Genomic DNA, 21,953 nt, shown 5'->3' on the forward strand with positions numbered 1-21,953 from the left:
AAATGCAAGGGTTAAGGCCGGGCTTAGCCCTTAAGGACTTTAAACACTAATAACTCGGCAACCAAGCACGATAGAATTAATCCGTTTTCAGATTTGAATTTGCCGTGCAATTCCGCGTCTATTGAGTCCTCGTTTGCTCCATTTGAAGCACTTTTAAAAACCGCAAGGGTTAAGGCCGGGCTTAGCCCTTAAGGACTTTAAACACTAATAACTCGGCAACCAAGCACGATAGAATTAATCCGTTTTCAGATTTGAATTTGCCGTGCAATTCCGCGTCTCATGAGTCCTCGTTTGTCCCATTTGAAGCACTTGTCAAAAACGCTAGGGTTAAGGCCGGGCTTAGCTCTTAAGAACTTTAAACACTAATAACTCGGCAACCAAGCACGATAGAATTAATCCGTTTTCAGATTTGAATTTGCCGTGCAATTCCGCGTCTAATGAGTCCTCGTTTGTCCCATTTGAAGCACTTTTCAAAAACGCTAGGGTTAAGGCCGGGCTTAGCTCTTAAGAACTTTAAACACTAATAACTCGGCAACCAAGCACGATAGAATTAATCCGTTTTCAGATTTGAATTTGCCGTGCAATTCCGCGTCTCATGAATCCTCGTTTGTCCCATTTGAAGCACTTGTCAAAAACGCTAGGGTTAAGGCCGGGCTTAGCCCTTAAGGACTTTAAACACTAATAACTCGGCAACCAAGCACGATAGAATTAATCCGTTTTCAGATTTGAATTTGCCGTGCAATTCCGCGTCTCATGAGTCCTCGTTTGTCCCATTTGAAGCACTTGTCAAAAACGCTAGGGTTAAGGCCGGGCTTAGCTCTTAAGAACTTTAAACACTAATAACTCGGCAACCAAGCACGATAGAATTAATCCGTTTTCAGATTTGAATTTGCCGTGCAATTCCGCGTCTATTGAGTCCTGGTTTGTCCCATTTGAAGCACTTTTCAAAACCGCAAGGGTTAAGGCCGGGCTTAGCTCTTTAGGACTTTAAACACTAATAACTCGGCAACCAAGCACGATAGAATTAATCCGTTTTCAGATTTGAATTTGCCGTGCAATTCCGCGTCTAATGAGTCCTCGTTTGCTCCATTTGAAGCACTTTTCAAAAATGCAAGGGTTAAGGCCGGGCTTAGCCCTTAAGGACTTTAAACACTAATAACTCGGCAACCAAGCACGATAGAATTAATCCGTTTTCAGATTTGAATTTGCCGTGCAATTCCGCGTCTATTGAGTCCTCGTTTGCTCCATTTGAAGCACTTTTAAAAACCGCAAGGGTTAAGGCCGGGCTTAGCCCTTAAGGACTTTAAACACTAATAACTCGGCAACCAAGCACGATAGAATTAATCCGTTTTCAGATTTGAATTTGCCGTGCAATTCCGCGTCTCATGAGTCCTCGTTTGTCCCATTTGAAGCACTTGTCAAAAACGCTAGGGTTAAGGCCGGGCTTAGCTCTTAAGAACTTTAAACACTAATAACTCGGCAACCAAGCACGATAGAATTAATCCGTTTTCAGATTTGAATTTGCCGTGCAATTCCGCGTCTAATGAGTCCTCGTTTGTCCCATTTGAAGCACTTTTCAAAAACGCTAGGGTTAAGGCCGGGCTTAGCTCTTAAGAACTTTAAACACTAATAACTCGGCAACCAAGCACGATAGAATTAATCCGTTTTCAGATTTGAATTTGCCGTGCAATTCCGCGTCTCATGAATCCTCGTTTGTCCCATTTGAAGCACTTGTCAAAAACGCTAGGGTTAAGGCCGGGCTTAGCCCTTAAGGACTTTAAACACTAATAACTCGGCAACCAAGCACGATAGAATTAATCCGTTTTCAGATTTGAATTTGCCGTGCAATTCCGCGTCTCATGAGTCCTCGTTTGTCCCATTTGAAGCACTTGTCAAAAACGCTAGGGTTAAGGCCGGGCTTAGCTCTTAAGAACTTTAAACACTAATAACTCGGCAACCAAGCACGATAGAATTAATCCGTTTTCAGATTTGAATTTGCCGTGCAATTCCGCGTCTATTGAGTCCTGGTTTGTCCCATTTGAAGCACTTTTCAAAACCGCAAGGGTTAAGGCCGGGCTTAGCCCTTAAGGACTTTAAACACTAATAACTCGGCAACCAAGCACGATAGAATTAATCCGTTTTCAGATTTGAATTTGCCGTGCAATTCCGCGTCTCATGAGTCCTCGTTTGTCCCATTTGAAGCACTTGTCAAAAACGCTAGGGTTAAGGCCGGGCTTAGCTCTTAAGAACTTTAAACACTAATAACTCGGCAACCAAGCACGATAGAATTAATCCGTTTTCAGATTTGAATTTGCCGTGCAATTCCGCGTCTATTGAGTCCTGGTTTGTCCCATTTGAAGCACTTTTAAAAACCGCAAGGGTTAAGGCCGGGCTTAGCCCTTAAGGACTTTAAACACTAATAACTCGGCAACCAAGCACGATAGAATTAATCCGTTTTCAGATTTGAATTTGCCGTGCAATTCCGCGTCTAATGAGTCCTGGTTTGTCCCATTTGAAGCACTTTTAAAAACCGCAAGGGTTAAGGCCGGGCTTAGCCCTTAAGGACTTTAAACACTAATAACTCGGCAACCAAGCACGATATAATTAACCCGTTTTCAGATTTGAATTTGCCGTGCAATTCCGCGTCTAATGAGTCTTCATTTGCTCCATTTGAAGCACTTTTCAAAAACGCTAGGGTTAAGGCCGGGCTTAGCTCTTTAGGACTTTAAACACTAATAACTCGGCAACCAAGCACGATATAATTAACCCGTTTTCAGATTTGAATTTGCCGTGCAATTCCGCGTCTAATGAGTCTTCATTTGCTCCATTTGAAGCACTTTTCAAAAACGCTAGGGTTAAGGCCGGGCTTAGCTCTTTAGGACTTTAAACACTAATAACTCGGCAACCAAGCACGATAGAATTAATCCGTTTTCAGATTTGAATTTGCCGTGCAATTCCGCGTCTAATGAGTCCTCGTTTGCTCCATTTGAAGCACTTTTCAAAAATGCAAGGGTTAAGGCCGGGCTTAGCCCTTAAGGACTTTAAACACTAATAACTCGGCAACCAAGCACGATAGAATTAATCCGTTTTCAGATTTGAATTTGCCGTGCAATTCCGCGTCTATTGAGTCCTCGTTTGCTCCATTTGAAGCACTTTTAAAAACCGCAAGGGTTAAGGCCGGGCTTAGCCCTTAAGGACTTTAAACACTAATAACTCGGCAACCAAGCACGATAGAATTAATCCGTTTTCAGATTTGAATTTGCCGTGCAATTCCGCGTCTAATGAGTCCTCGTTTGCTCCATTTGAAGCACTTTTCAAAAATGCAAGGGTTAAGGCCGGGCTTAGCCCTTAAGGACTTTAAACACTAATAACTCGGCAACCAAGCACGATAGAATTAATCCGTTTTCAGATTTGAATTTGCCGTGCAATTCCGCGTCTATTGAGTCCTCGTTTGCTCCATTTGAAGCACTTTTAAAAACCGCAAGGGTTAAGGCCGGGCTTAGCCCTTAAGGACTTTAAACACTAATAACTCGGCAACCAAGCACGATAGAATTAATCCGTTTTCAGATTTGAATTTGCCGTGCAATTCCGCGTCTCATGAGTCCTCGTTTGTCCCATTTAAAGCACTTGTCAAAAACGCTAGGGTTAAGGCCGGGCTTAGCTCTTAAGAACTTTAAACACTAATAACTCGGCAACCAAGCACGATAGAATTAATCCGTTTTCAGATTTGAATTTGCCGTGCAATTCCGCGTCTATTGAGTCCTGGTTTGTCCCATTTGAAGCACTTTTCAAAACCGCAAGGGTTAAGGCCGGGCTTAGCCCTTAAGGACTTTAAACACTAATAACTCGGCAACCAAGCACGATAGAATTAATCCGTTTTCAGATTTGAATTTGCCGTGCAATTCCACGTCTCATGAGTCCTCGTTTGTCCCATTTGAAGCACTTGTCAAAAACGCTAGGGTTAAGGCCGGGCTTAGCTCTTAAGAACTTTAAACACTAATAACTCGGCAACCAAGCACGATAGAATTAATCCGTTTTCAGATTTGAATTTGCCGTGCAATTCCGCGTCTATTGAGTCCTGGTTTGTCCCATTTGAAGCACTTTTCAAAACCGCAAGGGTTAAGGCCGGGCTTAGCCCTTAAGGACTTTAAACACTAATAACTCGGCAACCAAGCACGATAGAATTAATCCGTTTTCAGATTTGAATTTGCCGTGCAATTCCGCGTCTAATGAGTCCTGGTTTGTCCCATTTGAAGCACTTTTAAAAACCGCAAGGGTTAAGGCCGGGCTTAGCCCTTAAGGACTTTAAACACTAATAACTCGGCAACCAAGCACGATATAATTAACCCGTTTTCAGATTTGAATTTGCCGTGCAATTCCGCGTCTAATGAGTCTTCATTTGCTCCATTTGAAGCACTTTTCAAAAACGCTAGGGTTAAGGCCGGGCTTAGCTCTTTAGGACTTTAAACACTAATAACTCGGCAACCAAGCACGATAGAATTAATCCGTTTTCAGATTTGAATTTGCCGTGCAATTCCGCGTCTAATGAGTCCTCGTTTGCTCCATTTGAAGCACTTTTAAAAACCGCAAGGGTTAAGGCCGGGCATAGCCCTTAAGGACTTTAAACACTAATAACTCGGCAACCAAGCACGATAGAATTAATCCGTTTTCAGATTTGAATTTGCCGTGCAATCCCGCGTCTATTGAGTCCTCGTTTGCTCCATTTGAAGCACTTTAAAAAACCGCAAGGGTTAAGGCCGGGCTTAGCCCTTAAGGACTTTAAACACTAATAACTCGGCAACCAAGCACGATAGAATTAATCCGTTTTCAGATTTGAATTTGCCGTGCAATTCCGCGTCTCATGAGTCCTCGTTTGTCCCATTTGAAGCACTTGTCAAAAACGCTAGGGTTAAGGCCGGGCTTAGCTCTTAAGAACTTTAAACACTAATAACTCGGCAACCAAGCACGATAGAATTAATCCGTTTTCAGATTTGAATTTGCCGTGCAATTCCGCGTCTCATGAGTCCTCGTTTGTCCCATTTGAAGCACTTGTCAAAAACGCTAGGGTTAAGGCCGGGCTTAGCTCTTAAGAACTTTAAACACTAATAACTCGGCAACCAAGCACGATAGAATTAATCCGTTTTCAGATTTGAATTTGCCGTGCAATTCCGCGTCTAATGAGTCCTCGTTTGCTCCATTTGAAGCACTTTTAAAAACCGCAAGGGTTAAGGCCGGGCTTAGCCCTTAAGGACTTTAAACACTAATAACTCGGCAACCAAGCACGATATAATTAACCCGTTTTCAGATTTGAATTTGCCGTGCAATTCCGCGTCTAATGAGTCTTCATTTGCTCCATTTGAAGCACTTTTCAAAAACGCTAGGGTTAAGGCCGGGCTTAGCTCTTTAGGACTTTAAACACTAATAACTCGGCAACCAAGCACGATAGAATTAATCCGTTTTCAGATTTGAATTTGCCGTGCAATTCCGCGTCTAATGAGTCCTCGTTTGCTCCATTTGAAGCACTTTTAAAAAATGCAAGGGTTAAGGCCGGGCTTAGCCCTTAAGGACTTTAAACACTAATAACTCGGCAACCAAGCACGATAGAATTAATCCGTTTTCAGATTTGAATTTGCCGTGCAATTCCGCGTCTATTGAGTCCTCGTTTGCTCCATTTGAAGCACTTTTAAAAACCGCAAGGGTTAAGGCCGGGCTTAGCCCTTAAGGACTTTAAACACTAATAACTCGGCAACCAAGCACGATAGAATTAATCCGTTTTCAGATTTGAATTTGCCGTGCAATTCCGCGTCTCATGAGTCCTCGTTTGTCCCATTTGAAGCACTTGTCAAAAACGCTAGGGTTAAGGCCGGGCTTAGCTCTTAAGAACTTTAAACACTAATAACTCGGCAACCAAGCACGATAGAATTAATCCGTTTTCAGATTTGAATTTGCCGTGCAATTCCGCGTCTAATGAGTCCTCGTTTGTCCCATTTGAAGCACTTTTCAAAAACGCTAGGGTTAAGGCCGGGCTTAGCTCTTAAGAACTTTAAACACTAATAACTCGGCAACCAAGCACGATAGAATTAATCCGTTTTCAGATTTGAATTTGCCGTGCAATTCCGCGTCTATTGAGTCCTGGTTTGTCCCATTTGAAGCACTTTTCAAAACCGCAAGGGTTAAGGCCGGGCTTAGCCCTTAAGGACTTTAAACACTAATAACTCGGCAACCAAGCACGATAGAATTAATCCGTTTTCAGATTTGAATTTGCCGTGCAATTCCGCGTCTAATGAGTCCTCGTTTGTCCCATTTGAAGCACTTGTCAAAAACGCTAGGGTTAAGGCCGGGCTTAGCTCTTAAGAACTTTAAACACTAATAACTCGGCAACCAAGCACGATAGAATTAATCCGTTTTCAGATTTGAATTTGCCGTGCAATTCCGCGTCTATTGAGTCCTGGTTTGTCCCATTTGAAGCACTTTTCAAAACCGCAAGGGTTAAGGCCGGGCTTAGCCCTTAAGGACTTTAAACACTAATAACTCGGCAACCAAGCACGATAGAATTAATCCGTTTTCAGATTTGAATTTGCCGTGCAATTCCGCGTCTAATGAGTCCTGGTTTGTCCCATTTGAAGCACTTTTAAAAACCGCAAGGGTTAAGGCCGGGCTTAGCCCTTAAGGACTTTAAACACTAATAACTCGGCAACCAAGCACGATAGAATTAACCCGTTTTCAGATTTGAATTTGCCGTGCAATTCCGCGTCTAATGAGTCTTCATTTGCTCCATTTGAAGCACTTTTCAAAAACGCTAGGGTTAAGGCCGGGCTTAGCTCTTAAGAACTTTAAACACTAATAACTCGGCAACCAAGCACGATAGAATTAATCCGTTTTCAGATTTGAATTTGCCGTGCAATTCCGCGTCTAATGAGTCCTCGTTTGTCCCATTTGAAGCACTTTTCAAAAACGCTAGGGTTAAGGCCGGGCTTAGCTCTTAAGAACTTTAAACACTAATAACTCGGCAACCAAGCACGATAGAATTAATCCGTTTTCAGATTTGTATTTGCCGTGCAATTCCGCGTCTAATGAGTCCTCGTTTGCTCCATTTGAAGCACTTTTCAAAAATGCAAGGGTTAAGGCCGGGCTTAGCCCTTAAGGACTTTAAACACTAATAACTCGGCAAAGCACGATAGAATTAATCCGTTTTCAGATTTGAATTTGCCGTGCAATTCCGCGTCTAATGAGTCCTCGTTTGCTCCATTTGAAGCACTTTTAAAAACCGCAAGGGTTAAGGCCGGGCTTAGCCCTTAAGGACTTTAAACACTAATAACTCGGCAACCAAGCACGATAGAATTAATCCGTTTTCAGATTTGAATTTGCCGTGCAATTCCGCGTCTAATGAGTCCTGGTTTGTCCCATTTGAAGCACTTTTAAAAACCGCAAGGGTTAAGGCCGGGCTTAGCCCTTAAGGACTTTAAACACTAATAACTCGGCAACCAAGCACGATATAATTAACCCGTTTTCAGATTTGAATTTGCCGTGCAATTCCGCGTCTAATGAGTCTTCATTTGCTCCATTTGAAGCACTTTTCAAAAACGCTAGGGTTAAGGCCGGGCTTAGCTCTTTAGGACTTTAAACACTAATAACTCGGCAACCAAGCACGATAGAATTAATCCGTTTTCAGATTTGAATTTGCCGTGCAATTCCGCGTCTATTGAGTCCTCGTTTGCTCCATTTGAAGCACTTTTAAAAACCGCAAGGGTTAAGGCCGGGCTTAGCCCTTAAGGACTTTAAACACTAATAACTCGGCAACCAAGCACGATAGAATTAATCCGTTTTCAGATTTGAATTTGCCGTGCAATTCCGCGTCTAATGAGTCCTCGTTTGTCCCATTTGAAGCACTTTTCAAAAACGCTAGGGTTAAGGCCGGGCTTAGCTCTTAAGAACTTTAAACACTAATAACTCGGCAACCAAGCACGATAGAATTAATCCGTTTTCAGATTTGAATTTGCCGTGCAATTCCGCGTCTATTGAGTCCTCGTTTGCTCCATTTGAAGCACTTTTAAAAACCGCAAGGGTTAAGGCCGGGCTTAGCCCTTAAGGACTTTAAACACTAATAACTCGGCAAAGCACGATAGAATTAATCCGTTTTCAGATTTGAATTTGCCGTGCAATTCCGCGTCTCATGAGTCCTCGTTTGTCCCATTTGAAGCACTTGTCAAAAACGCTAGGGTTAAGGCCGGGCTTAGCTCTTAAGAACTTTAAACACTAATAACTCGGCAACCAAGCACGATAGAATTAATCCGTTTTCAGATTTGAATTTGCCGTGCAATTCCGCGTCTAATGAGTCCTCGTTTGTCCCATTTGAAGCACTTTTCAAAAACGCTAGGGTTAAGGCCGGGCTTAGCTCTTAAGAACTTTAAACACTAATAACTCGGCAACCAAGCACGATAGAATTAATCCGTTTTCAGATTTGAATTTGCCGTGCAATTCCGCGTCTAATGAGTCCTCGTTTGCTCCATTTGAAGCACTTTTCAAAAATGCAAGGGTTAAGGCCGGGCTTAGCCCTTAAGGACTTTAAACACTAATAACTCGGCAAAGCACGATAGAATTAATCCGTTTTCAGATTTGAATTTGCCGTGCAATTCCGCGTCTAATGAGTCCTCGTTTGCTCCATTTGAAGCACTTTTCAAAAATGCAAGGGTTAAGGCCGGGCTTAGCCCTTAAGGACTTTAAACACTAATAACTCGGCAACCAAGCACGATAGAATTAATCCGTTTTCAGATTTGAATTTGCCGTGCAATTCCGCGTCTATTGAGTCCTCGTTTGCTCCATTTGAAGCACTTTTAAAAACCGCAAGGGTTAAGGCCGGGCTTAGCCCTTAAGGACTTTAAACACTAATAACTCGGCAACCAAGCACGATAGAATTAATCCGTTTTCAGATTTGAATTTGCCGTGCAATTCCGCGTCTCATGAGTCCTCGTTTGTCCCATTTGAAGCACTTGTCAAAAACGCTAGGGTTAAGGCCGGGCTTAGCTCTTAAGAACTTTAAACACTAATAACTCGGCAACCAAGCACGATAGAATTAATCCGTTTTCAGATTTGAATTTGCCGTGCAATTCCGCGTCTAATGAGTCCTCGTTTGTCCCATTTGAAGCACTTTTCAAAAACGCTAGGGTTAAGGCCGGGCTTAGCTCTTAAGAACTTTAAACACTAATAACTCGGCAACCAAGCACGATAGAATTAATCCGTTTTCAGATTTGAATTTGCCGTGCAATTCCGCGTCTCATGAGTCCTCGTTTGTCCCATTTGAAGCACTTGTCAAAAACGCTAGGGTTAAGGCCGGGCTTAGCTCTTAAGAACTTTAAACACTAATAACTCGGCAACCAAGCACGATAGAATTAATCCGTTTTCAGATTTGAATTTGCCGTGCAATTCCGCGTCTCATGAGTCCTCGTTTGTCCCATTTGAAGCACTTGTCAAAAACGCTAGGGTTAAGGCCGGGCTTAGCTCTTAAGAACTTTAAACACTAATAACTCGGCAACCAAGCACGATAGAATTAATCCGTTTTCAGATTTGAATTTGCCGTGCAATTCCGCGTCTAATGAGTCCTCGTTTGCTCCATTTGAAGCACTTTTAAAAACCGCAAGGGTTAAGGCCGGGCTTAGCCCTTAAGGACTTTAAACACTAATAACTCGGCAACCAAGCACGATATAATTAACCCGTTTTCAGATTTGAATTTGCCGTGCAATTCCGCGTCTAATGAGTCTTCATTTGCTCCATTTGAAGCACTTTTCAAAAACGCTAGGGTTAAGGCCGGGCTTAGCTCTTTAGGACTTTAAACACTAATAACTCGGCAACCAAGCACGATAGAATTAATCCGTTTTCAGATTTGAATTTGCCGTGCAATTCCGCGTCTAATGAGTCCTCGTTTGCTCCATTTGAAGCACTTTTCAAAAATGCAAGGGTTAAGGCCGGGCTTAGCCCTTAAGGACTTTAAACACTAATAACTCGGCAACCAAGCACGATAGAATTAATCCGTTTTCAGATTTGAATTTGCCGTGCAATTCCGCGTCTATTGAGTCCTCGTTTGCTCCATTTGAAGCACTTTTAAAAACCGCAAGGGTTAAGGCCGGGCTTAGCCCTTAAGGACTTTAAACACTAATAACTCGGCAACCAAGCACGATAGAATTAATCCGTTTTCAGATTTGAATTTGCCGTGCAATTCCGCGTCTCATGAGTCCTCGTTTGTCCCATTTGAAGCACTTGTCAAAAACGCTAGGGTTAAGGCCGGGCTTAGCTCTTAAGAACTTTAAACACTAATAACTCGGCAACCAAGCACGATAGAATTAATCCGTTTTCAGATTTGAATTTGCCGTGCAATTCCGCGTCTAATGAGTCCTCGTTTGTCCCATTTGAAGCACTTTTCAAAAACGCTAGGGTTAAGGCCGGGCTTAGCTCTTAAGAACTTTAAACACTAATAACTCGGCAACCAAGCACGATAGAATTAATCCGTTTTCAGATTTGAATTTGCCGTGCAATTCCGCGTCTCATGAATCCTCGTTTGTCCCATTTGAAGCACTTGTCAAAAACGCTAGGGTTAAGGCCGGGCTTAGCCCTTAAGGACTTTAAACACTAATAACTCGGCAACCAAGCACGATAGAATTAATCCGTTTTCAGATTTGAATTTGCCGTGCAATTCCGCGTCTCATGAGTCCTCGTTTGTCCCATTTGAAGCACTTGTCAAAAACGCTAGGGTTAAGGCCGGGCTTAGCTCTTAAGAACTTTAAACACTAATAACTCGGCAACCAAGCACGATAGAATTAATCCGTTTTCAGATTTGAATTTGCCGTGCAATTCCGCGTCTATTGAGTCCTGGTTTGTCCCATTTGAAGCACTTTTCAAAACCGCAAGGGTTAAGGCCGGGCTTAGCCCTTAAGGACTTTAAACACTAATAACTCGGCAACCAAGCACGATAGAATTAATCCGTTTTCAGATTTGAATTTGCCGTGCAATTCCGCGTCTCATGAGTCCTCGTTTGTCCCATTTGAAGCACTTGTCAAAAACGCTAGGGTTAAGGCCGGGCTTAGCTCTTAAGAACTTTAAACACTAATAACTCGGCAACCAAGCACGATAGAATTAATCCGTTTTCAGATTTGAATTTGCCGTGCAATTCCGCGTCTATTGAGTCCTGGTTTGTCCCATTTGAAGCACTTTTCAAAACCGCAAGGGTTAAGGCCGGGCTTAGCCCTTAAGGACTTTAAACACTAATAACTCGGCAACCAAGCACGATAGAATTAATCCGTTTTCAGATTTGAATTTGCCGTGCAATTCCGCGTCTAATGAGTCCTGGTTTGTCCCATTTGAAGCACTTTTAAAAACCGCAAGGGTTAAGGCCGGGCTTAGCCCTTAAGGACTTTAAACACTAATAACTCGGCAACCAAGCACGATATAATTAACCCGTTTTCAGATTTGAATTTGCCGTGCAATTCCGCGTCTAATGAGTCTTCATTTGCTCCATTTGAAGCACTTTTCAAAAACGCTAGGGTTAAGGCCGGGCTTAGCTCTTTAGGACTTTAAACACTAATAACTCGGCAACCAAGCACGATATAATTAACCCGTTTTCAGATTTGAATTTGCCGTGCAATTCCGCGTCTAATGAGTCTTCATTTGCTCCATTTGAAGCACTTTTCAAAAACGCTAGGGTTAAGGCCGGGCTTAGCTCTTTAGGACTTTAAACACTAATAACTCGGCAACCAAGCACGATAGAATTAATCCGTTTTCAGATTTGAATTTGCCGTGCAATTCCGCGTCTAATGAGTCCTCGTTTGCTCCATTTGAAGCACTTTTCAAAAATGCAAGGGTTAAGGCCGGGCTTAGCCCTTAAGGACTTTAAACACTAATAACTCGGCAACCAAGCACGATAGAATTAATCCGTTTTCAGATTTGAATTTGCCGTGCAATTCCGCGTCTATTGAGTCCTCGTTTGCTCCATTTGAAGCACTTTTAAAAACCGCAAGGGTTAAGGCCGGGCTTAGCCCTTAAGGACTTTAAACACTAATAACTCGGCAACCAAGCACGATAGAATTAATCCGTTTTCAGATTTGAATTTGCCGTGCAATTCCGCGTCTCATGAGTCCTCGTTTGTCCCATTTAAAGCACTTGTCAAAAACGCTAGGGTTAAGGCCGGGCTTAGCTCTTAAGAACTTTAAACACTAATAACTCGGCAACCAAGCACGATAGAATTAATCCGTTTTCAGATTTGAATTTGCCGTGCAATTCCGCGTCTATTGAGTCCTGGTTTGTCCCATTTGAAGCACTTTTCAAAACCGCAAGGGTTAAGGCCGGGCTTAGCCCTTAAGGACTTTAAACACTAATAACTCGGCAACCAAGCACGATAGAATTAATCCGTTTTCAGATTTGAATTTGCCGTGCAATTCCACGTCTCATGAGTCCTCGTTTGTCCCATTTGAAGCACTTGTCAAAAACGCTAGGGTTAAGGCCGGGCTTAGCTCTTAAGAACTTTAAACACTAATAACTCGGCAACCAAGCACGATAGAATTAATCCGTTTTCAGATTTGAATTTGCCGTGCAATTCCGCGTCTATTGAGTCCTGGTTTGTCCCATTTGAAGCACTTTTCAAAACCGCAAGGGTTAAGGCCGGGCTTAGCCCTTAAGGACTTTAAACACTAATAACTCGGCAACCAAGCACGATAGAATTAATCCGTTTTCAGATTTGAATTTGCCGTGCAATTCCGCGTCTAATGAGTCCTGGTTTGTCCCATTTGAAGCACTTTTAAAAACCGCAAGGGTTAAGGCCGGGCTTAGCCCTTAAGGACTTTAAACACTAATAACTCGGCAACCAAGCACGATATAATTAACCCGTTTTCAGATTTGAATTTGCCGTGCAATTCCGCGTCTAATGAGTCTTCATTTGCTCCATTTGAAGCACTTTTCAAAAACGCTAGGGTTAAGGCCGGGCTTAGCTCTTTAGGACTTTAAACACTAATAACTCGGCAACCAAGCACGATAGAATTAATCCGTTTTCAGATTTGAATTTGCCGTGCAATTCCGCGTCTAATGAGTCCTCGTTTGCTCCATTTGAAGCACTTTTAAAAACCGCAAGGGTTAAGGCCGGGCATAGCCCTTAAGGACTTTAAACACTAATAACTCGGCAACCAAGCACGATAGAATTAATCCGTTTTCAGATTTGAATTTGCCGTGCAATCCCGCGTCTATTGAGTCCTCGTTTGCTCCATTTGAAGCACTTTAAAAAACCGCAAGGGTTAAGGCCGGGCTTAGCCCTTAAGGACTTTAAACACTAATAACTCGGCAACCAAGCACGATAGAATTAATCCGTTTTCAGATTTGAATTTGCCGTGCAATTCCGCGTCTCATGAGTCCTCGTTTGTCCCATTTGAAGCACTTGTCAAAAACGCTAGGGTTAAGGCCGGGCTTAGCTCTTAAGAACTTTAAACACTAATAACTCGGCAACCAAGCACGATAGAATTAATCCGTTTTCAGATTTGAATTTGCCGTGCAATTCCGCGTCTAATGAGTCCTCGTTTGTCCCATTTGAAGCACTTTTCAAAAATGCAAGGGTTAAGGCCGGGCTTAGCCCTTAAGGACTTTAAACACTAATAACTCGGCAACCAAGCACGATAGAATTAATCCGTTTTCAGATTTGAATTTGCCGTGCAATTCCGCGTCTATTGAGTCCTCGTTTGCTCCATTTGAAGCACTTTTAAAAACCGCAAGGGTTAAGGCCGGGCTTAGCCCTTAAGGACTTTAAACACTAATAACTCGGCAACCAAGCACGATAGAATTAATCCGTTTTCAGATTTGAATTTGCCGTGCAATTCCGCGTCTCATGAGTCCTCGTTTGTCCCATTTAAAGCACTTGTCAAAAACGCTAGGGTTAAGGCCGGGCTTAGCTCTTAAGAACTTTAAACACTAATAACTCGGCAACCAAGCACGATAGAATTAATCCGTTTTCAGATTTGAATTTGCCGTGCAATTCCGCGTCTATTGAGTCCTGGTTTGTCCCATTTGAAGCACTTTTCAAAACCGCAAGGGTTAAGGCCGGGCTTAGCCCTTAAGGACTTTAAACACTAATAACTCGGCAACCAAGCACGATAGAATTAATCCGTTTTCAGATTTGAATTTGCCGTGCAATTCCACGTCTCATGAGTCCTCGTTTGTCCCATTTGAAGCACTTGTCAAAAACGCTAGGGTTAAGGCCGGGCTTAGCTCTTAAGAACTTTAAACACTAATAACTCGGCAACCAAGCACGATAGAATTAATCCGTTTTCAGATTTGAATTTGCCGTGCAATTCCGCGTCTATTGAGTCCTGGTTTGTCCCATTTGAAGCACTTTTCAAAACCGCAAGGGTTAAGGCCGGGCTTAGCCCTTAAGGACTTTAAACACTAATAACTCGGCAACCAAGCACGATAGAATTAATCCGTTTTCAGATTTGAATTTGCCGTGCAATTCCGCGTCTAATGAGTCCTGGTTTGTCCCATTTGAAGCACTTTTAAAAACCGCAAGGGTTAAGGCCGGGCTTAGCCCTTAAGGACTTTAAACACTAATAACTCGGCAACCAAGCACGATATAATTAACCCGTTTTCAGATTTGAATTTGCCGTGCAATTCCGCGTCTAATGAGTCTTCATTTGCTCCATTTGAAGCACTTTTCAAAAACGCTAGGGTTAAGGCCGGGCTTAGCTCTTTAGGACTTTAAACACTAATAACTCGGCAACCAAGCACGATAGAATTAATCCGTTTTCAGATTTGAATTTGCCGTGCAATTCCGCGTCTAATGAGTCCTCGTTTGCTCCATTTGAAGCACTTTTAAAAACCGCAAGGGTTAAGGCCGGGCATAGCCCTTAAGGACTTTAAACACTAATAACTCGGCAACCAAGCACGATAGAATTAATCCGTTTTCAGATTTGAATTTGCCGTGCAATTCCGCGTCTAATGAGTCCTCGTTTGTCCCATTTGAAGCACTTTTCAAAAACGCTAGGGTTAAGGCCGGGCTTAGCTCTTAAGAACTTTAAACACTAATAACTCGGCAACCAAGCACGATAGAATTAATCCGTTTTCAGATTTGAATTTGCCGTGCAATTCCGCGTCTCATGAGTCCTCGTTTGTCCCATTTGAAGCACTTTTCAAAAATGCAAGGGTTAAGGCCGGGCTTAGCCCTTAAGGACTTTAAACACTAATAACTCGGCAACCAAGCACGATAGAATTAATCCGTTTTCAGATTTGAATTTGCCGTGCAATTCCGCGTCTATTGAGTCCTGGTTTGTCCCATTTGAAGCACTTTTCAAAACCGCAAGGGTTAAGGCCGGGCTTAGCCCTTAAGGACTTTAAACACTAATAACTCGGCAACCAAGCACGATAGAATTAATCCGTTTTCAGATTTGAATTTGCCGTGCAATTCCGCGTCTAATGAGTCCTGGTTTGTCCCATTTGAAGCACTTTTAAAAACCGCAAGGGTTAAGGCCGGGCTTAGCCCTTAAGGACTTTAAACACTAATAACTCGGCAACCAAGCACGATATAATTAACCCGTTTTCAGATTTGAATTTGCCGTGCAATTCCGCGTCTAATGAGTCTTCATTTGCTCCATTTGAAGCACTTTTCAAAAACGCTAGGGTTAAGGCCGGGCTTAGCTCTTTAGGACTTTAAACACTAATAACTCGGCAACCAAGCACGATATAATTAACCCGTTTTCAGATTTGAATTTGCCGTGCAATTCCGCGTCTAATGAGTCTTCATTTGCTCCATTTGAAGCACTTGTCAAAAACGCTAGGGTTAAGGCCGGGCTTAGCTCTTAAGAACTTTAAACACTAATAACTCGGCAACCAAGCACGATAGAATTAATCCGTTTTCAGATTTGAATTTGCCGTGCAATTCCGCGTCTATTGAGTCCTGGTTTGTCCCATTTGAAGCACTTTTCAAAACCGCAAGGGTTAAGGCCGGGCTTAGCCCTTAAGGACTTTAAACACTAATAACTCGGCAACCAAGCACGATAGAATTAATCCGTTTTCAGATTTGAATTTGCCGTGCAATTCCGCGTCTAATGAGTCCTGGTTTGTCCCATTTGAAGCACTTTTAAAAACCGCAAGGGTTAAGGCCGGGCTTAGCCCTTAAGGACTTTAAACACTAATAACTCGGCAACCAAGCACGATATAATTAACCCGTTTTCAGATTTGAATTTGCCGTGCAATTCCGCGTCTAATGAGTCTTCATTTGCTCCATTTGAAGCACTTTTCAAAAACGCTAGGGTTAAGGCCGGGCTTAGCTCTTTAGGACTTTAAACACTAATAACTCGGCAACCAAGCACGATATAATTAACCCGTTTTCAGATTTGAATTTGCCGTGCAATTCCGCGTCTAATGAGTCTTCATTTGCTCCATTTGAAGCACTTTTCAAAAACGCTAGGGTTAAGGCCGGGCTTAGCTCTTTAGGACTTTAAACACTAATAACTCGGCAACCAAGCACGATAGAATTAATCCGTTTTCAGATTTGAATTTGCCGTGCAATTCCGCGTCTATTGAGTCCTCGTTTGCTCCATTTGAAGCACTTTTAAAAACCGCAAGGGTTAAGGCCGGGCTTAGCCCTTAAGGACTTTAAACACTAATAACTCGGCAACCAAGCACGATAGAATTAATCCGTTTTCAGATTTGAATTTGCCGTGCAATTCCGCGTCTCATGAGTCCTCGTTTGTCCCATTTGAAGCACTTGTCAAAAACGCTAGGGTTAAGGCCGGGCTTAGCTCTTAAGAACTTTAAACACTAATAACTCGGCAACCAAGCACGATAGAATTAATCCGTTTTCAGATTTGAATTTGCCGTGCAATTCCGCGTCTAATGAGTCCTCGTTTGTCCCATTTGAAGCACTTTTCAAAAACGCTAGGGTTAAGGCCGGGCTTAGCTCTTAAGAACTTTAAACACTAATAACTCGGCAACCAAGCACGATAGAATTAATCCGTTTTCAGATTTGAATTTGCCGTGCAATTCCGCGTCTATTGAGTCCTGGTTTGTCCCATTTGAAGCACTTTTCAAAAATGCAAGGGTTAAGGCCGGGCTTAGCCCTTAAGGACTTTAAACACTAATAACTCGGCAAAGCACGATAGAATTAATCCGTTTTCAGATTTGAATTTGCCGTGCAATTCCGCGTCTAATGAGTCCTCGTTTGCTCCATTTGAAGCACTTTTCAAAAATGCAAGGGTTAAGGCCGGGCTTAGCCCTTAAGGACTTTAAACACTAATAACTCGGCAACCAAGCACGATAGAATTAATCCGTTTTCAGATTTGAATTTGCCGTGCAATTCCGCGTCTATTGAGTCCTCGTTTGCTCCATTTGAAGCACTTTTAAAAACCGCAAGGGTTAAGGCCGGGCTTAGCCCTTAAGGACTTTAAACACTAATAACTCGGCAACCAAGCACGATAGAATTAATCCGTTTTCAGATTTGAATTTGCCGTGCAATTCCGCGTCTCAAGAGTCCTCGTTTGTCCCATTTGAAGCACTTGTCAAAAACGCTAGGGTTAAGGCCGGGCTTAGCTCTTAAGAACTTTAAACACTAATAACTCGGCAACCAAGCACGATAGAATTAATCCGTTTTCAGATTTGAATTTGCCGTGCAATTCCGCGTCTATTGAGTCCTCGTTTGCTCCATTTGAAGCACTTTTAAAAACCGCAAGGGTTAAGGCCGGGCTTAGCCCTTAAGGACTTTAAACACTAATAACTCGGCAACCAAGCACGATAGAATTAATCCGTTTTCAGATTTGAATTTGCCGTGCAATTCCGCGTCTCATGAGTCCTCGTTTGTCCCATTTAAAGCACTTGTCAAAAACGCTAGGGTTAAGGCCGGGCTTAGCCCTTAAGGACTTTAAACACTAATAACTCGGCAACCAAGCACGATAGAATTAATCCGTTTTCAGATTTGAATTTGCCGTGCAATTCCGCGTCTCATGAGTCCTCGTTTGTCCCATTTGAAGCACTTGTCAAAAACGCTAGGGTTAAGGCCGGGCTTAGCTCTTAAGGACTTTAAACACTAATAACTCGGCAACCAAGCACGATAGAATTAATCCGTTTTCAGATTTGAATTTGCCGTGCAATTCCACGTCTCATGAGTCCTCGTTTGTCCCATTTGAAGCACTTGTCAAAAACGCTAGGGTTAAGGCCGGGCTTAGCTCTTAAGAACTTTAAACACTAATAACTCGGCAACCAAGCACGATAGAATTAATCCGTTTTCAGATTTGAATTTGCCGTGCAATTCCGCGTCTAATGAGTCCTCGTTTGTCCCATTTGAAGCACTTGTCAAAAACGCTAGGGTTAAGGCCGGGCTTAGCTCTTAAGAACTTTAAACACTAATAACTCGGCAACCAAGCACGATAGAATTAATCCGTTTTCAGATTTGAATTTGCCGTGCAATTCCGCGTCTAATGAGTCCTCGTTTGTCCCATTTGAAGCACTTTTCAAAAACGCTAGGGTTAAGGCCGGGCTTAGCTCTTAAGAACTTTAAACACTAATAACTCGGCAACCAAGCACGATAGAATTAATCCGTTTTCAGATTTGAATTTGCCGTGCAATTCCGCGTCTATTGAGTCCTGGTTTGTCCCATTTGAAGCACTTTTCAAAACCGCAAGGGTTAAGGCCGGGCTTAGCCCTTAAGGACTTTAAACACTAATAACTCGGCAACCAAGCACGATAGAATTAATCCGTTTTCAGATTTGAATTTGCCGTGCAATTCCGCGTCTCATGAGTCCTCGTTTGTCCCATTTGAAGCACTTGTCAAAAACGCTAGGGTTAAGGCCGGGCTTAGCTCTTAAGAACTTTAAACACTAATAACTCGGCAACCAAGCACGATAGAATTAATCCGTTTTCAGATTTGAATTTGCCGTGCAATTCCGCGTCTATTGAGTCCTCGTTTGCTCCATTTGAAGCACTTTTAAAAACCGCAAGGGTTAAGGCCGGGCTTAGCCCTTAAGGACTTTAAACACTAATAACTCGGCAACCAAGCACGATAGAATTAATCCGTTTTCAGATTTGAATTTGCCGTGCAATTCCGCGTCTCATGAGTCCTCGTTTGTCCCATTTAAAGCACTTGTCAAAAACGCTAGGGTTAAGGCCGGGCTTAGCCCTTAAGGACTTTAAACACTAATAACTCGGCAACCAAGCACGATAGAATTAATCCGTTTTCAGATTTGAATTTGCCGTGCAATTCCGCGTCTCATGAGTCCTCGTTTGTCCCATTTGAAGCACTTGTCAAAAACGCTAGGGTTAAGGCCGGGCTTAGCTCTTAAGGACTTTAAACACTAATAACTCGGCAACCAAGCACGATAGAATTAATCCGTTTTCAGATTTGAATTTGCCGTGCAATTCCACGTCTCATGAGTCCTCGTTTGTCCCATTTGAAGCACTTGTCAAAAACGCTAGGGTTAAGGCCGGGCTTAGCTCTTAAGAACTTTAAACACTAATAACTCGGCAACCAAGCACGATAGAATTAATCCGTTTTCAGATTTGAATTTGCCGTGCAATTCCGCGTCTAATGAGTCCTCGTTTGTCCCATTTGAAGCACTTGTCAAAAACGCTAGGGTTAAGGCCGGGCTTAGCTCTTAAGAACTTTAAACACTAATAACTCGGCAACCAAGCACGATAGAATTAATCCGTTTTCAGATTTGAATTTGCCGTGCAATTCCGCGTCTAATGAGTCCTCGTTTGTCCCATTTGAAGCACTTTTCAAAAACGCTAGGGTTAAGGCCGGGCTTAGCTCTTAAGAACTTTAAACACTAATAACTCGGCAACCAAGCACGATAGAATTAATCCGTTTTCAGATTTGAATTTGCCGTGCAATTCCGCGTCTATTGAGTCCTGGTTTGTCCCATTTGAAGCACTTTTCAAAACCGCAAGGGTTAAGGCCGGGCTTAGCCCTTAAGGACTTTAAACACTAATAACTCGGCAACCAAGCACGATAGAATTAATCCGTTTTCAGATTTGAATTTGCCGTGCAATTCCGCGTCTAATGAGTCCTCGTTTGTCCCATTTGAAGCACTTGTCAAAAACGCTAGGGTTAAGGCCGGGCTTAGCTCTTAAGAACTTTAAACACTAATAACTCGGCAACCAAGCACGATAGAATTAATCCGTTTTCAGATTTGAATTTGCCGTGCAATTCCGCGTCTATTGAGTCCTGGTTTGTCCCATTTGAAGCACTTTTCAAAACCGCAAGGGTTAAGGCCGGGCTTAGCCCTTAAGGACTTTAAACACTAATAACTCGGCAACCAAGCACGATAGAATTAATCCGTTTTCAGATTTGAATTTGCCGTGCAATTCCGCGTCTAATGAGTCCTGGTTTGTCCCATTTGAAGCACTTTTAAAAACCGCAAGGGTTAAGGCCGGGCTTAGCCCTTAAGGACTTTAAACACTAATAACTCGGCAACCAAGCACGATATAATTAACCCGTTTTCAGATTTGAATTTGCCGTGCAATTCCGCGTCTAATGAGTCTTCATTTGCTCCATTTGAAGCACTTTTCAAAAACGCTAGGGTTAAGGCCGGGCTTAGCTCTTTAGGACTTTAAACACTAATAACTCGGCAACCAAGCACGATATAATTAACCCGTTTTCAGATTTGAATTTGCCGTGCAATTCCGCGTCTAATGAGTCTTCATTTGCTCCATTTGAAGCACTTTTCAAAAACGCTAGGGTTAAGGCCGGGCTTAGCTCTTTAGGACTTTAAACACTAATAACTCGGCAACCAAGCACGATAGAATTAATCCGTTTTCAGATTTGAATTTGCCGTGCAATTCCGCGTCTAATGAGTCCTCGTTTGCTCCATTTGAAGCACTTTTCAAAAATGCAAGGGTTAAGGCCGGGCTTAGCCCTTAAGGACTTTAAACACTAATAACTCGGCAACCAAGCACGATAGAATTAATCCGTTTTCAGATTTGAATTTGCCGTGCAATTCCGCGTCTATTGAGTCCTCGTTTGCTCCATTTGAAGCACTTTTAAAAACCGCAAGGGTTAAGGCCGGGCTTAGCCCTTAAGGACTTTAAACACTAATAACTCGGCAACCAAGCACGATAGAATTAATCCGTTTTCAGATTTGAATTTGCCGTGCAATTCCGCGTCTCATGAGTCCTCGTTTGTCCCATTTGAAGCACTTGTCAAAAACGCTAGGGTTAAGGCCGGGCTTAGCTCTTAAGAACTTTAAACACTAATAACTCGGCAACCAAGCACGATAGAATTAATCCGTTTTCAGATTTGAATTTGCCGTGCAATTCCGCGTCTAATGAGTCCTCGTTTGTCCCATTTGAAGCACTTGTCAAAAACGCTAGGGTTAAGGCCGGGCTTAGCTCTTAAGAACTTTAAACACTAATAACTCGGCAACCAAGCACGATAGAATTAATCCGTTTTCAGATTTGAATTTGCCGTGCAATTCCGCGTCTCATGAGTCCTCGTTTGTCCCATTTGAAGCACTTGTCAAAAACGCTAGGGTTAAGGCCGGGCTTAGCCCTTAAGGACTTTAAACACTAATAACTCGGCAACCAAGCACGATAGAATTAATCCGTTTTCAGATTTGAATTTGCCGTGCAATTCCGCGTCTCATGAGTCCTCGTTTGTCCCATTTGAAGCACTTGTCAAAAACGCTAGGGTTAAGGCCGGGCTTAGCTCTTAAGAACTTTAAACACTAATAACTCGGCAACCAAGCACGATAGAATTAATCCGTTTTCAGATTTGAATTTGCCGTGCAATTCCGCGTCTATTGAGTCCTGGTTTGTCCCATTTGAAGCACTTTTCAAAACCGCAAGGGTTAAGGCCGGGCTTAGCCCTTAAGGACTTTAAACACTAATAACTCGGCAACCAAGCACGATAGAATTAATCCGTTTTCAGATTTGAATTTGCCGTGCAATTCCGCGTCTCATGAGTCCTCGTTTGTCCCATTTGAAGCACTTGTCAAAAA

Source organism: Branchiostoma lanceolatum, chromosome 1 (genome assembly GCF_035083965.1).
Source record: "Branchiostoma lanceolatum isolate klBraLanc5 chromosome 1, klBraLanc5.hap2, whole genome shotgun sequence".
Classification (NCBI taxonomy): Eukaryota; Metazoa; Chordata; class Leptocardii; order Amphioxiformes; family Branchiostomatidae; genus Branchiostoma; species Branchiostoma lanceolatum.